Source organism: Phyllostomus hastatus, unplaced genomic scaffold (genome assembly GCF_019186645.2).
Source record: "Phyllostomus hastatus isolate PE091 unplaced genomic scaffold, TTU_PhHast_1.1 phas_contig_34, whole genome shotgun sequence".
Taxonomy (NCBI): domain Eukaryota; kingdom Metazoa; phylum Chordata; class Mammalia; order Chiroptera; family Phyllostomidae; genus Phyllostomus; species Phyllostomus hastatus.
The window spans coordinates 43,891,840-43,905,987 of record NW_025333857.1 but is presented as its reverse complement, the minus strand read 5'-3'; the positions used below and the strand labels follow the sequence as shown (position 1 = coordinate 43,905,987).

General features: G+C 40.6%; 1 pseudogene; it reads right to left on the bottom strand.

Moving 5' to 3' along the window:
- Positions 1-8,214: 8,214 nt before the first annotated feature.
- LOC123819654 lies at positions 8,215-9,060 on the bottom strand (annotated as a pseudogene).
- Between the last annotated feature and the right edge of the window lie 5,088 nt (positions 9,061-14,148).

The following is a 14,148-nucleotide window of genomic DNA, read 5'->3' as shown; positions in this document are numbered from 1 at the left end:
GAACATAAGCCAGCAGTTTAGTCAGAAACCAAACATGGGCCTCGTGTGCTGCCCACTAAGAGATTGATGCAGTTCGGGGCAAAGGTGTCAGGGGGGACCCGAGTTACTGCCGTGAGGCACCACAATGAGATGTTCTCCTTCTGCCGCAGACCCAGAAAAACCCTCAACCAGGTTCCGTTCCCTTTTGATTCCAGTGTTATGGTCAAAATGAAGAAAAACCAGAGAATGCTAGAAAGAAGGAACCAATTAGAGTATCTACCAGTGTTTTAGGGTTATCTTCCTGCCTGTGTATCTGTGGGTTTTCCTTCTGCATATCAATCTTACTTTCTCAACACGGAATGCCTGTTCTCTGATTTGAACAGGCTATTTGCCACAATTGCTTCTAAGCAGATGTATAACGCTCTGAGTATGATTAGTACATTGAAAACACATGTCAGTTCAGTTCAGGTCCACATTCACCAGGGCCTACTGTTCAATAAAATGTGCTGGGTACTGTGCGGGCCGATGGTGAAAGGGAATCTGTAAGGTAGGGAATTCTGGGTGGAAGAACCTTAGAGAGTTCATAAGAAAAAAAAATGGAATTGATTATGGAACAATTTTAATTTACCATGCTGGTTAAGTACATTTAGATTATTATTTTTTTCATTTCACAATATAGATCACATTCAAAATCTCAGAAGAACATTGGCCCATTGACTGACCCAGCAACTCCCCCTGCCCTAAAACCTGCACAAGTAAAATGTGTTGTCCTTCATCCCAATACTTCGCAGCAGAGCCAATTGTATTTTTCCACATGAGAGCCCACTCACACTTTGAGGCTCTAAGTTTCGAGTTGAACCTGGCCCTCCTGGGGTTGCAATCCACCTTCCATGGCCAAAAATGATTTCCTGCCTTGAAGAATGACTTAACAAGCTTGTGTACATGGCTCACTGAAACGTTTTGATGAGCTAAATGTGAACCAATCAAAAACATATGGATTACGTTTTCTTGACCATACGTGTGATTTTAACAGAAATGAACGTGTCCCCAAGCATTTTGTTCTGCCCAACTTTCTGTCTGGACACCAAACCTGACCATGATGCCTGGAAGGGGCGGAGTGCAGCCTGGCATTTCCAAGCTGATGAGGTGGATTTTTATTAGAACCTGTAACTTTTTTCCTGTTGCCTATTTGAAGACTTTTGTGAGGGATCAGCCCAGATGAGCCCACTCTTAGCTTCTCAGCCATCCCTTCTCCTCAAATGGTTGCTTCCCCCCACCTGGAAACACAGAGGGAATAAGGATTTGCTATATTTTCATGGGAGAGGCTCCTTCTCCTAACCCAGCCTTGAAGAAAAAAAATTACCCCCACCTGCTTCCCACCCCATTTTAGAAATAAAAAAGAAAAGGGGTCTGAGAACTTTACTCCTGTTACAGAGCTATTATGAAAAAGTTAGTAGCTCATGTTTTCTTGTTATTTCAATCCTATTTACATTTGCCAGCTAATATTTCCTATTCATGAAACTTAAACTGTGATATTCCAGTCTCTTTTCCATGCCTTGGAATGGAAGAAAGAAACTACTTTCCCAGAGGCTGATATCTTCTCCCACTGCCTTGATGAATGCTGCCTTGCCCACCTGCTGCCGGGAAAGCAGAGACGATTCAAATGTGGGCATAGCTTCTCCAGAGCTGGAGGAGGAGGGCTCATTTGAGGAAGAACAGACCACTAATAAATTGCATGGTCATTACCCTTTATGCATACTTGTTCTAATAGGTGTCGCAGATTCCTGCCTCCTAATAAGGAAAGGAAGTAGAAAAACACATAAATTCTCTCAAGGGAGTCAGACAGCCTGAAGCCACATTCGACAGCTGCAAACGTTACCATGAGCACAAAAGCAAAACAGGGCTTAGCAGAGTGATGCATTGCCAGGGATTCTGGCAAAAGTTCCTTGGATCCAGACTATGTTTTGCACTATTTCAGTTGAAAAGAAGAGTAGCACTCCTGCCTGCCACATGTGATGGAATTTGGAGATTAAATAAACAATGTCATTAATTAATCTAAAAGGGATTTGCTTGCCTTTATACCACAGATTTGTCTGTTTGTTTGCTTATTTACTTTAACTGGGTTTTTTTTTCTTTTTTTAAGTCTCAGCAGTTCACAGTTTGGCACAAGATGGAGGCTTGTTTTGGTCCAATGCCAGCGTTAGTAAGTCTAATTTTTGAACATTGGATGGTTCGCTCAGGTACTGGTTCTTTTCCCTCCCTCCCTTCTCCCTTTCCTCCTTTTCTTTCCTTTTCTTTCCTTCCCTTCCTCTTTTCTGTGATTCTTTTCTCTGGGACGATCTGGGGATTTGTTAGAGATGCACTGCACTGATTTATGGTGACTGCAGAGGGGAAATTCAGGTGCCTATTTAAGAGGCCATTAGTCTACCCACCCCCACTCTGAGGGTTTATGGCCTTACAAGAAAATCCATGAGAATATGGGGCCAGATTTCAAAGTGGGCCCCAAAGTCAAGGCAGCAGATATGGATTCCTTGTGTGTTTTGATTTGGTCCAAATTTGCCTCTTAGTTTTGTTAATTAAGACCACGTCTTTCCTAGGAGCTACAGCTAGTTTTTCCACAAGGATGTGTTCCAAACTTTATTTTGCAGCAACTATTCAGTTTCATCTAGTCTCATACTGACTTTGGGAAGTTACTTTTGAGAAGAATGTGCGATTCTGATTTTTTAAGTGATTTGTTTCACCTGATTTAGCACAAAATTGATGCTGGGATATTCTGTTCTTGGGAGATCCTTATTTTCCTAAGAAGCAGAATCCCTCAGGAGTGGCTGTTTTTGTTAAGCAAACAGAAAGGGCTTTCCTTCACTACTTCCCAATATTTTTTAATACTTGTACTGAAATGCAGTACAAATAAAAGGCCTCTTTACCCTCTTCTTGGGACCTCTGTCCATTTTCCAAACCACAGAGTTAATCTAGGAAGATAGGAAGTCAAGCCTGTGTCCCATTTTCTAGTATCCAGCCAGGCATTTTTCTTTATTTCTCCATTTCACATCACAGATGAGGAGACTGAGCTATTTCGCAGAGTTTCACATTTAGCCAAGGACACACGGGCAGCCATGGCAGAAACAATGGAAAAACCCCCAAGGCCAGTGGTCTTCAAAATATTCCAGGAAACTCCAGGGTCCCTTAACAGTGTTTCAGATGTTGAAACTTTCAATTCCAAATAAACAGCTTTTGGGAAACCATGTGACAATAACTATTAAAATTGAAAATACACGTAGTCTTTGATCTAGCACCTAAACTTTGGGGGATCTTTCCTTTAGAAATAAATGCCACAGTATATTAAGATGTTTGTGTCTACATCTATATGTATCTATTTGTCTACACACACACACTTATTTGAATCAAGAGGCTGGGAACAATTTAAGTGGCCAACAGTAGTCACCTTAAAATGGTGGCACACCCTTGCAGGATGTCCCCGATGTGTCACTAGGTGAGATTCTCATTACATAAAAGGCACGACTGTTGAAAGACTCCAGTCATTATTTGCAATCCCAGATTAAAAAAACACAATCTTTTCATCAAACGTTCTTATTGTCCTTATTTATATTGACGTGATTTTGCTATTGTGCATAAAATACAGATTTTGTGCATAAGAATTTCTGTGTAAATGAGTTACATGTCAGATTTAATCAGAGAAAATAAAGAAGGCATGTCACAGAGTGACCCCCTCAGAGAGAAACTCAGCAGGGGAGGGCCCATGGGCATCTTATCCGTATTTGTGATGTTTTATTTCTTAATGTAGATAGATGGTTAGTACAAGAGGAGTCATTATGATATCTTTTATATTCTTTTGTATGTCTGAAACATTCCAGAAATGTCTAAAGAGTGCAGCATTTTAAATGGTTTTGAAGCCCAAGGCAGAGAGGTCATTGCAAAGTGTGACATCAGGGTGGGAAACATGGGGGCGAGGTGGCTGAGCACAGTGTCTCCACACGTGTCACACCTACATCCTTCCAGCTGGGCCTCCCCACCGCCTGCCAAAGAAAAGGGCCCCATAGCATCATGACATCCCAAAGAAGCAAAGCATTCTAACTTTCAAGCACACAACAGTACACGAATTGCTATTGCATGTGAGTTAGCTGTGGTATAAACTGATCAAAATGGAATTCAGTTGTGATCATTTTAAAACAGATCACATTTCTACTTCCTCACATAAACATCATAACTGCTTATCATGATAGATGAAAACTAAAGTGAGCGCCGTCTCATAGAAAGGCTTGCCGTCACTACTGATAGACAAGCCCATTATAGGCGCTGTCCCCCCAACCCTACTGTAGTGACGCTGTAAGCCATGGACTTAACCCAAGGTCTTCAGGATAAAAAGGCTGCCAGAACTATCTGGTATGATCCAGGCTTTCTGCAGGGAAAGCAGATCCAGAGCGTTTGAAAGCCTCCACACCAGTCCCCACCTTCTGGGTCTTCCCACTGTGTTATAACTCAGACCATACATCACAACACCTCTCCCAGCTCACTGGAATTAAACCATTGTCCTGAGATATCAACTTGCTTAATTATATTGAATTCCCCAAACTTATTCCTGTGGTAGAATGTGAGATGCAACTGGATATTGCTTTTATCTTGTAAATATTTGGGAGAGCTGAAGTGTCTATTCCTAGTCAGAAGGAAGCCTTTTTTAGTGGTGGTGAGCCAAGGTCCTCTGCCAGCAGAACGAGCCATCTATCACTTCACTGTAAAGTGAGCTGTAACATCCAGGATACATTGCTCCTCCACTCCTGAAGACTCAGAAATTTACTTCAGATAGAATTTATTGAATCCATCAAATAATCTCAATGTTGTTAAATGTACTTCCTATCTTATTTTAATCTTTATTTATAAATAATGAATTGATTTTAATTAACATGGGTGTATTGCATTGCAAAGTTCTTTGACTTCCCATAGTGGTGTGGGAAAGGAACGTTATTGGTGAATGTCACTAAAGCCATCACCACGAGGCAGGTTGAATACGGGGCACTTAGACAGATACACTGGTTTCACATGTGTCCTCTGTCCTGGGGACAGGAGAGGCAGAAAGAAGAGCTGGCCCTTAAGTGGGGAAAAGAAAACAGCACAAAGTTGGTCATAAGCTGGTTACAAAGAGAAAAAAAGATTTGATTACAGAAATCAGAAAGCATGGTCTGGTGGCCCTGAGTAGTAAACCTGGGTCTGTTTCGTTTTATCTCACAAGGACTCATTCTTGTCGGCCGAGGTGGAACACAAACCTGGAGCACAGGAAGGCAAGAATAACTCTATCACAGTTACGTGAAGTGATATAAAAGTATTTATCTTTTTTCCTACCTACATGTAAGGTATTTGTTTACTTATATTTGAAATAAAATGCCGTAATTTATCTTATCTTTATTCCGGGAATGAAGTCATGCTCTTCCTTCCTGAGGCAGCATGCCCCCCTGGATTGTCCCTCCCATTTGGGGCACCCTATGCAGTGAGGCCTGCCATTCACCCTGAACCCTTGAAAATCTAAGAGAACTATGATCCTGAAAGTTCCCTAACAAAACCTCTTAATTGTTTTTTCTTGAAAAAACAGTGTTGATATTGTTGATCAAGATATAAGATTGCCTCAGGACACAATTATTTGTTTTTTTTATATCAGCGATATTGATATATCAGGGTCTGTCTGGAAAAAGTCCATCCATTTTTAATATCACAAGAATGGTTTACGCAACATCGATAATCTAGCAACCAAGGAGAGTGGACTGGAATGGGCATAAGTGAACAATGACAATTTCACTGTACTCGACAGTGGGGGCAGTAGACATCATTGAGTGAGCATGTGTACTGTGTGGCCAGTTGTATTCAAAATGACTTAGCAAGTAGAGCAATGAATTTGCATTAAATTTTGCATTAAGCTTGACCATTCCTCTGCGGAAATTATTTGGATGATTCAGAAGGCTTTCTGGGACAATGCAATGAGTGCAGCACAAATAAAAGTCTGGCACAAATGCTTCAAAGGTGGTTGAGAATTTGTTGAAAGTGAACCACATTCTGGAAGGCCTGCAACAAGCAGAACACCTGACAATGCTGAACATATACCGGCTGCAATCAACAGATTGTCTGCTGACTGTACGAGAACTAGAAGCTGATCCCAGGATTCCAAAAACTACTGTGTCCAAGATTTTGACGCAGGACCTTGGCATGAAACGTGTCATGGCAAAACTTGTTCCACGGCTTCTGCTACCAGAGCAGAAGCAGCATCATGCTGCAGTTGCTAATGACCTGATTCAAACATCTACCAATGAACCAGATTTCCTCAGAAGATCATAACCAGAGATGAATTATGGGTCTATGGCTCTGATCTGGAAAGGAAAGCCCAGTCGTCCCAAAGGAAGTCATCTGGTTCTCCATGCCTGAAGAAGACGTGGCAAAGTCGCAGTAACATCAAGACCATGTTAACTGCATTTTTTGATTGGGAAGGTGTCCATTACAAGTATGCCCCTTCAGGTCAAATAGTTAATAAGGAGTACTACCTCAATGTTCTTTGTAAATTGAGAAACACCACATGATGAAAATGGCTGCAGCTGTGGCAACTGGTGATTGGCAGCTTCATCACAACACACCCACTCATACAGCATGCCTTGTGCAGGGTTTTTTTTTGCGAAACATCAAATCACCCAGGTGACTCAGACCCTAGAGCTCAGATTTGGAGCCCTGCAACTTGACTTCTGGCTTTTCACAAGACTAAAACCACCTTTGAAAGAGAAGAGATTTCAGACCATCAATGAGATTTAGAAAAATAAAATGGGGCAGTTGATTGCAATTCCAAGTAAGGATTTTTCAGAATGTTTTAATAGTGGAAGAGAAGCTGGGAGAACTGTGTGAAGTCCCAAGGCACATACTTTGAAGAGAATTGAGGCGCTATCATCCTATGTACTATGTTTCATGTATCTTGCATCTTCTTTGATAAATTTCTCTATTTTTCATATTATGTGGCTGGGTATTTTCTGGACAGATTTCATATGTTTGTGTAGATATCATAAAGTTCATCATTTTAAGTGTACAATTCAGGGGTTATTTGTGTATTCACAAAATTGTGTAACCATCACCAATATCTCATTGGAGAACATCTTTATTACCCCTCAAAAATCTCCACCCTTTAGTAGTCACTGCACAACACACACAATCCCTCCTTTTCTACCCCTGGAAACCACTAATCTACTTTTTGTCTCTGTGGATTTCCATATTCTGGATATTTCATACAATGTAACCATATAATGTACAGCCTTTTGTGTTTGGCTTATTTGACTTCATATAATGTTTCTGAGGTTCAATCATGCCATAGCATGTATCCGTATCTCATTCCTTTTTATGGCTGAATAATATTCTATTGTAAGAATATACTACATTTTTTTCTCATTAAAAAAAATTTTATGCTCACCCAAGGACTTGCTCATTGATTTTAGAGAGAGGGGAAGGGAGGGGGAGAGAGAGAGAGAAACATTGATATGAGAGAGAGACATCCATCAGTTGCCTTTCATACATGCCTTGACAGGGGACTGAACCTGCAACTCAATCATCAGCCCTGACCAGGAATCAGACCTTCAACCTTCCCGTTATGGGATGATGCTCCAACCAACTGAGCCACACTGGCCAGGGCACCACATTTTCTTTTTTTTATCCATTCATCTGTTGATGACATTTGGATTATGTTGACTTTTTGACTACTATGAACAATGCTGCTATAAATGCCCATTTACAGTTTCTGTGTAGATATATGTCTCCAGTTCTCTTGGGTATATAAAGAGGAATAGCCTTGCTGAGTTATATGGCAACTCTGCATTGAACAGTTTGAGAAACTTGCAAACTGACAAAGTGCTGCACCATTTTACAACCCAATGGCAATGTATGAAGGTTCCAGTTTTTTCACATCCTCATCAATACTTGTTCTTATTTTCTTTTTTATTTTAACCAGGCTTATGAGTGTGAAGTTGTATCCTGTTGTGCCTTGATTTGCACTTCCTAACTCCTATAATGTTGAACATCTTTCATGTGCTTGGTATTCACTTTGTTTGTTTGTTTGGTTTTTGGTTTTTGTTTTTTTGCTGTGAGCATTCCACCATTTATTGAGACATGATCCATCCAAAAGGAATTATGTGTGTTCAAACAAGTTTTCTTCTTCTTCTTCTTCTTTCTCCTCTTCTTTCTCTCCTCCTCCTTCTTCTTCATTTTAATTAATTTTTCCATCATTATTTTATTCCTCTTAACACATTCATGGCATAACATAATATCTTCTAGGTCTGAGGATGGAAAAGTGCAGATCATCTTCTTGGAGGTGTCAGGCACCTAGGCCTGACCGGCATAGAACTGCTGATGAACCCACCCTTCTTTTTCTCCCAAAAGAGGTCTGCCATGGACCACACACCACCTGACACCAGATGTTTGCAGCAGAAAGTTCTCAGCAGGAACAGGAATGGAGCGTGAATTCACAGCCTTAGGCTACATGGCTCCTGCAGCAATTCTTGACCATGCTGCCAACACGGCCTCCTGAGCCATAGTTATCGTATCAGCTTTATTGGTCTCTTTTTCTCACTCATCTTACACATTTTATTGCTCCTTGTTCTCTTGGTCACCATCTTGCATTTCCTCAGACAGCTGCAATGTGTCCTCCTGTGGTATTCCAGCAACACTCTGTTTTTCTTCAGTGTAAGCATGTTCCTTCAGCCTCACATAAATCTCTATTTTCTTGCCTTCAGTACTCAAATTAATTTGTTGGCACCAGTCCCGCAAAGTATCACGATGTACTTTATTAATTAAAGGAAAAATGGTTGGCAGGGAAAGAATTGGTTTGGGGCAATCTTTGGATTGTTCATTCATCTGAGGAAGATGAACTATATTGTTTGTCCCAGACATCCTCAGGTTGGCTTCTGAGGGTGAAGAAACTCTTGGTTCCATTTGATGTTCTTCATTATGTTCCTCATTAACTGGAACCAGTGTGCAAATCACACTTTCTTCATCTAATTTATCTTCAGAGAAATCCTTTTCGTTGCTATCCAAACTCGAGCCAGTCATTTCCAGGAACCTCAGAGGAAGGCAAAGCCAACAGTGCTAAGGACACTTGCAGTTTACCCCTTTTAAGCTCTTGGTATTCATTTGTATATAGTCTTTTAAGAAATGCTTATTCAAATTCTTAGCTTATATTTAAATTGGGTTAATCTTCTTTTTATTGTTGGGTTGTTTGAGTTCATGTAGTCTTCATTTAAGTGCCTTAACAGATATATGATTTGCAAATATTTTCTCCTATTCTTTTGATTATATTTCCATTTCCTTGATGTTATTATTTGCAGCACAAAAGTTTTAATTTTGATTAAGTCAAGTTTATCAATTTTTTCATCACTTGTGTTTTCAGTTATACCTAAGAAGCCATTGCTTAATACAATGACATGAAGATTTATCCCTAAGTCTCTTTTTAAAAGTTTTATAATTTTAGCTATAATACTTAGATCTTCTAGCCATGTGAGTTAATTTTTTTTGTATGGTATGAAATAGGAGATAAACTGGGCTCTAAGCATGTGTATCCAATTTTTCCAGCACCATCTGTTGACACCCTGATAGACAATCAATTGACCATAAGTATAAGAAATTATATCTAGATTTTCAATTTTGTTTCATTGAATTAAATGTTTATTTCTATACCAATACATCACTGTCCTGAATATTGTATCTATGAAGTAAGTTTTGAAGTCAGGAATTTTGAGTCCTCTAGCTGTTCTTCTTCTTAAACGTTGTTTGGGATATGCTGGGTCCTTTGCATTTCTGCATAATAAAGAGTTTGGCTGGTCTTCATCTTCAGTTTCTGGAAGGTAACCTCTAAACCTTTGAATTTCCTGAGTGATAGGAGTGTCTTTGTTATTCATATTGGACCTCTTGGACAGCAGGTGATAGTTTAGGCTAAGGAGGTGACTATATGATTAGCAAGTCAGAGCTTTGACCTAGGTGATGTCAACCCAGCCTCCAGAAAGTGGAGTGGGGATGGAGAGTGGGTTTAATCCTGTGTCCAATGATTCAATCAACTATGCCCATGTAATAAAGTCTTGGTAAAACTCTGGACATGGAAGCTTGGGTGAACTTTGATGCCAGGAGTGTGGCACATCCCTGAGGAAGCAGAAACCGAGCATTTGGAACCTCCCCAGGCTTCACCTGATGTGTCTCTTCCTTTAGCAGGTTCTAATTTGTGGACTGTAATAAAACTGTGATCTAGTGCTCTTGAGTTCTGTGAGTCATTCTAGTGAATTATCAAACTGAGGAGAATTGTGTGAACCCCTGAAGTTGTAGCCAGCTGGTTGGAAGTGAAGATGGTCCTGAGACCCATGGATTTGTGGCGGTGTCTGAAGTGAGGACAGTCTTTTGGAGGACTGTGCTCTTAATCTCCAGTTTGGATAACTCCAGATAATTCTTATACGAATATTAGAATCAGCTTGTTAATTTCTGCAAGAAGGAGGAGGAAAAGAAGGAGGAGAAGAGAAGGCGGCAGCTGGGGTTTTGATAGATATTACAATGAATCTGTAGGTGAACTTAGGGAGTACTGCTATTTTAACAATATTAAGTCTTTCAATCTGTGAACAGGAAACATTCTTACATCGATTTAGGGTTCTTTTAATGATGTTTGTAATTTTTAGTGTACAAATCTTTTCACCTCCTTGGTTAAATTAATTCCTAGGTAGTTCATTCTTTTTGATGTACTCTAATCAAATTGTTTTCTTAGTTTCATTTTTGGGTTGTTCATTGTTAGTGTATAGAATACAATTAAGTTTTTTGTTTCTTTTTGTGTGTGCATTGATCTTATTATATCCTGCAATTCTGCCAAACTCACTTACTACCATATTTTTCAGGCCATAGGACACACCTAGGTTTTAGAGGAGGAAAATAGGAAAAAAATTTTTGAAGCAAAAAATGTGGTAAAATATTTAATAACATAAATAACATATTTCACCAAAGTAAATGTAAACAGAACTCAACAGCAGCATTAACAACCATTATTCCTCCCAAATTTGGAGGAAAAGAGTGCATCTTATGGTCCGAAATTATGGTAGTTCTAATAATTTTTTAGTTGTTTTCTTAGAAATTTCTATATACAAGAATATGTCATTTAAGAATGTACTTTTACTCCTTTTATTTCAGCCTGGATGTTCTGCTTTCTTCTTAATACCTAACAATTCTGGATAGAACTTCCAGTACAATGTTAAACAGAAATGGCAAGAGTAGACATCCATGTTTTGTTCCTTATCTTTAAGGAGAAAGCATTCAGTATGATGTTAGCTGTGAGGTTTTCACAAATGGCCTTTATCAGCTTGAGGAAGTCCCCTTCTATTTCTAGTTCATTGAATGTTTTTATTTAAAAAGGGTAACTATTATTTTGTGAATAGCCAAAGAGAGGAGATGAATGAAACACCCTGTTAAACAGCGAATATGAGATGCTCTTCCATTGAGTTAGTTCCTCATTCTCCATTCAAGTTGTGACTCGAGGACAGAACCCTGGAATCGGGCAGCAGCCAACTGGGTCATCCGTAATTTTGTATAAAGAATATGAGATTTCTTCCCTATTGACCTGCATCCAAATCATCTAATCAAGAAAATATTCAGTTGAAATGCTCTTGATTTCTGACTCTAAAAGCCATAAAGAGAGCCTGCATCAGGAATAGCAATTTGGGGGAAGTATCTTTCCAGTTCTAAGAAAGCTCATACTTCTTAATGGAAAACAAATTCTCTTTTAACTAGGACATTTTTTTCAACTTTTCTTTCCTCCAATGGGAGGAACTTAAGCAAAGGAAGGACAGGGGACTGAGAACAGGATTCCTTTATTCTGAGTAGTAGCTTAGTTGACTCTTCGTGTCATCCATGATTTCTCATAAGCATGGCCTTTCTCGTCATCTGACCTCAACTGCACAAGAAAGGAACTTAAAAAGGAGATACAAAGAGAGGACCTGCGCCAGAGATAGGATGACCAAAATCTCCACTTAAAAAAGCAATTCTCTGACTATTGTGCTGTCGTTATGTCTGTCATCCTGGGTGTGCAGTAAAAGCTGTTCCATCTCATACATTCAGACCGATCTGTTGTTCTGTGAGGCTGTGTTAAGGCTCAGGGGTGCAGAGTACCCTGGTCAGCCAATGATGCCTGGCAACCCCAGAGGCAGGAGGGGCAGTGGTGTCTTGCCTGGACTATTTCTCCAAAGTAATTAGTAGTACTCTTCCTTCCAAAGCTTTATTGTCACAGAGGAAGCAATGATGTAAGAAAACATAAGAAAAATATGTTTGCTTTTTGTGATCTGGAAGACTTACAGAGTTTGTTACCAGACAGGGGACCAGGCTCAGAGTGGGCCTGCCTAAAACCATCCAGTAGCTTGTGAGTTCTTGACTTTGTATAGGAAAGATTTCACAACGGGAGTCCAGTGATCTTGAGGATAGGTCTATTAAACCTGGGGACAGTGAAACAAGGGCTAGGGTAGAAGCAGCAACAGGAGCGAGCCTAGGTGGGCTCCTTTGGCTGTCTGGAGAAATTAGGAGAAAGAAGTGAACCAATTCAGGGCTGCTGTCAGCTCACTGGGAAGTCAGAGAAAAGGGGGCCTTGGAGACAGTCTGGGATGAGCTACTGCTGCCCCTGCTCCCCTGCTTGCAAGTCCCATGGGGACTCTTAGAGTTTGTGGGATGCAAACCTGTGGGGGAAGAAGAAGGGGAAGGGAGAGGCACTGGCCTGCTCCTGGGAGGGAGAGAGCTCACTGGGTCCTTTGTCCTAAGGGTTTTAAAGGTTGGGGGTTTAGGGGAGGTCTTAGAAGAGGATCTCAATGGAATATTCATCGGCCTTATGCTGCTGATGTGTCAAAATGAGATTTATTCCCTTAACTTCATTTGTCCTTGGGTGTGGTTAGAACAAATGGCGCTAATTGGATTTCTGCTATCCACCCCCCCCCACCCCCCCCAGGAATAAGGTGATTTAAGCTATTTACCTTCTGGTTTGGGAAAGGCAGTATCAACCATTTACTCTTAAGTGTCCTTGGTTATGGAAGGTAGAATTTGGCAATTTACTAGGTGGCTGTGAACTGCTTGGCCATTTAACTATCTGTCTCAGTGTCCCTATTCCACTTGTCCTGGCTTACCAGCCTGTCTCAGGTTGACCGCCATAATTCTGAAATCCCTTTGTGTTGTGGATACTACTGCTGTGTCCTTCTGACCTGAGAATGACGTGGTTTGCAGATCTCAAAAAACATAGGTTTTGAATCTGTTTCACAAACATCTAAAACCATCCCTGGGACAGGTGGTGTGAAAGGAAAGCCAGGTTCTTCTCTCCCTCCCCAACCCTCCACTTTGCCCTGTTGTAGGAGACACCAGAGAGCACAGGTTGGGACAGAAACTGAGCAACAATTACCACCCAGCACCAAGACAGGCTGGAGCCCCCCAACTCACCCCATTGCGTGAGCAGGTGCTGTGTGGACACTCAAGCAGTGCTTCCCAGCTGCTGTGCCAAGGAAGGAAGTCAGAATGGGTGATGGGAAAAATAGAAATGCCAGGACATTGCCATGGACCCTGCGCATGGAAGTTTTGATGAAGCACGTGCTCTCTAAAGACAGCCAGACACAGGTTCAAGTCTTCGCTGTGCACCTGCAATTTAAAAGGCTTTCAACAAGCCCTGGCTGGCGTAGCTCAGTGGATCGAGTGCAGGCTGTGAACCAAAGTGTCGCAGGTTCGATTCCCAGCCAGGGTACATACCTGGGTTGCAGGCCATGACCCCCAGCAACCGCACATTGATGTCTCTCTCTCTCTCTATCTCCTTCCCTTCCCTCTCTAAAAATGAATAAATAATCTTAAAAAAATAAAAAATAAAAAAATAAAAGGCTTTCAACAATGTTTTATTTAACCTTAGTATTTCCTCACCTGTAAAAATCAAATGATATTAGCACTGACTCACAGGGATAGTGAGGAGTAAATAAAATGATGTATATAATGAACACTCAATTGAATATGTGTGTGTATAAAACTTTTGTACATATTTCACCAGATTTTATGTATGCAAGAGCTGGGGCAGCAATGATAGAAACACTTCTCTGTAGATTGAAGTTTATTCTTTCAAAATCAGGTTTTCTAATCACAATAGAATTGTGTTTT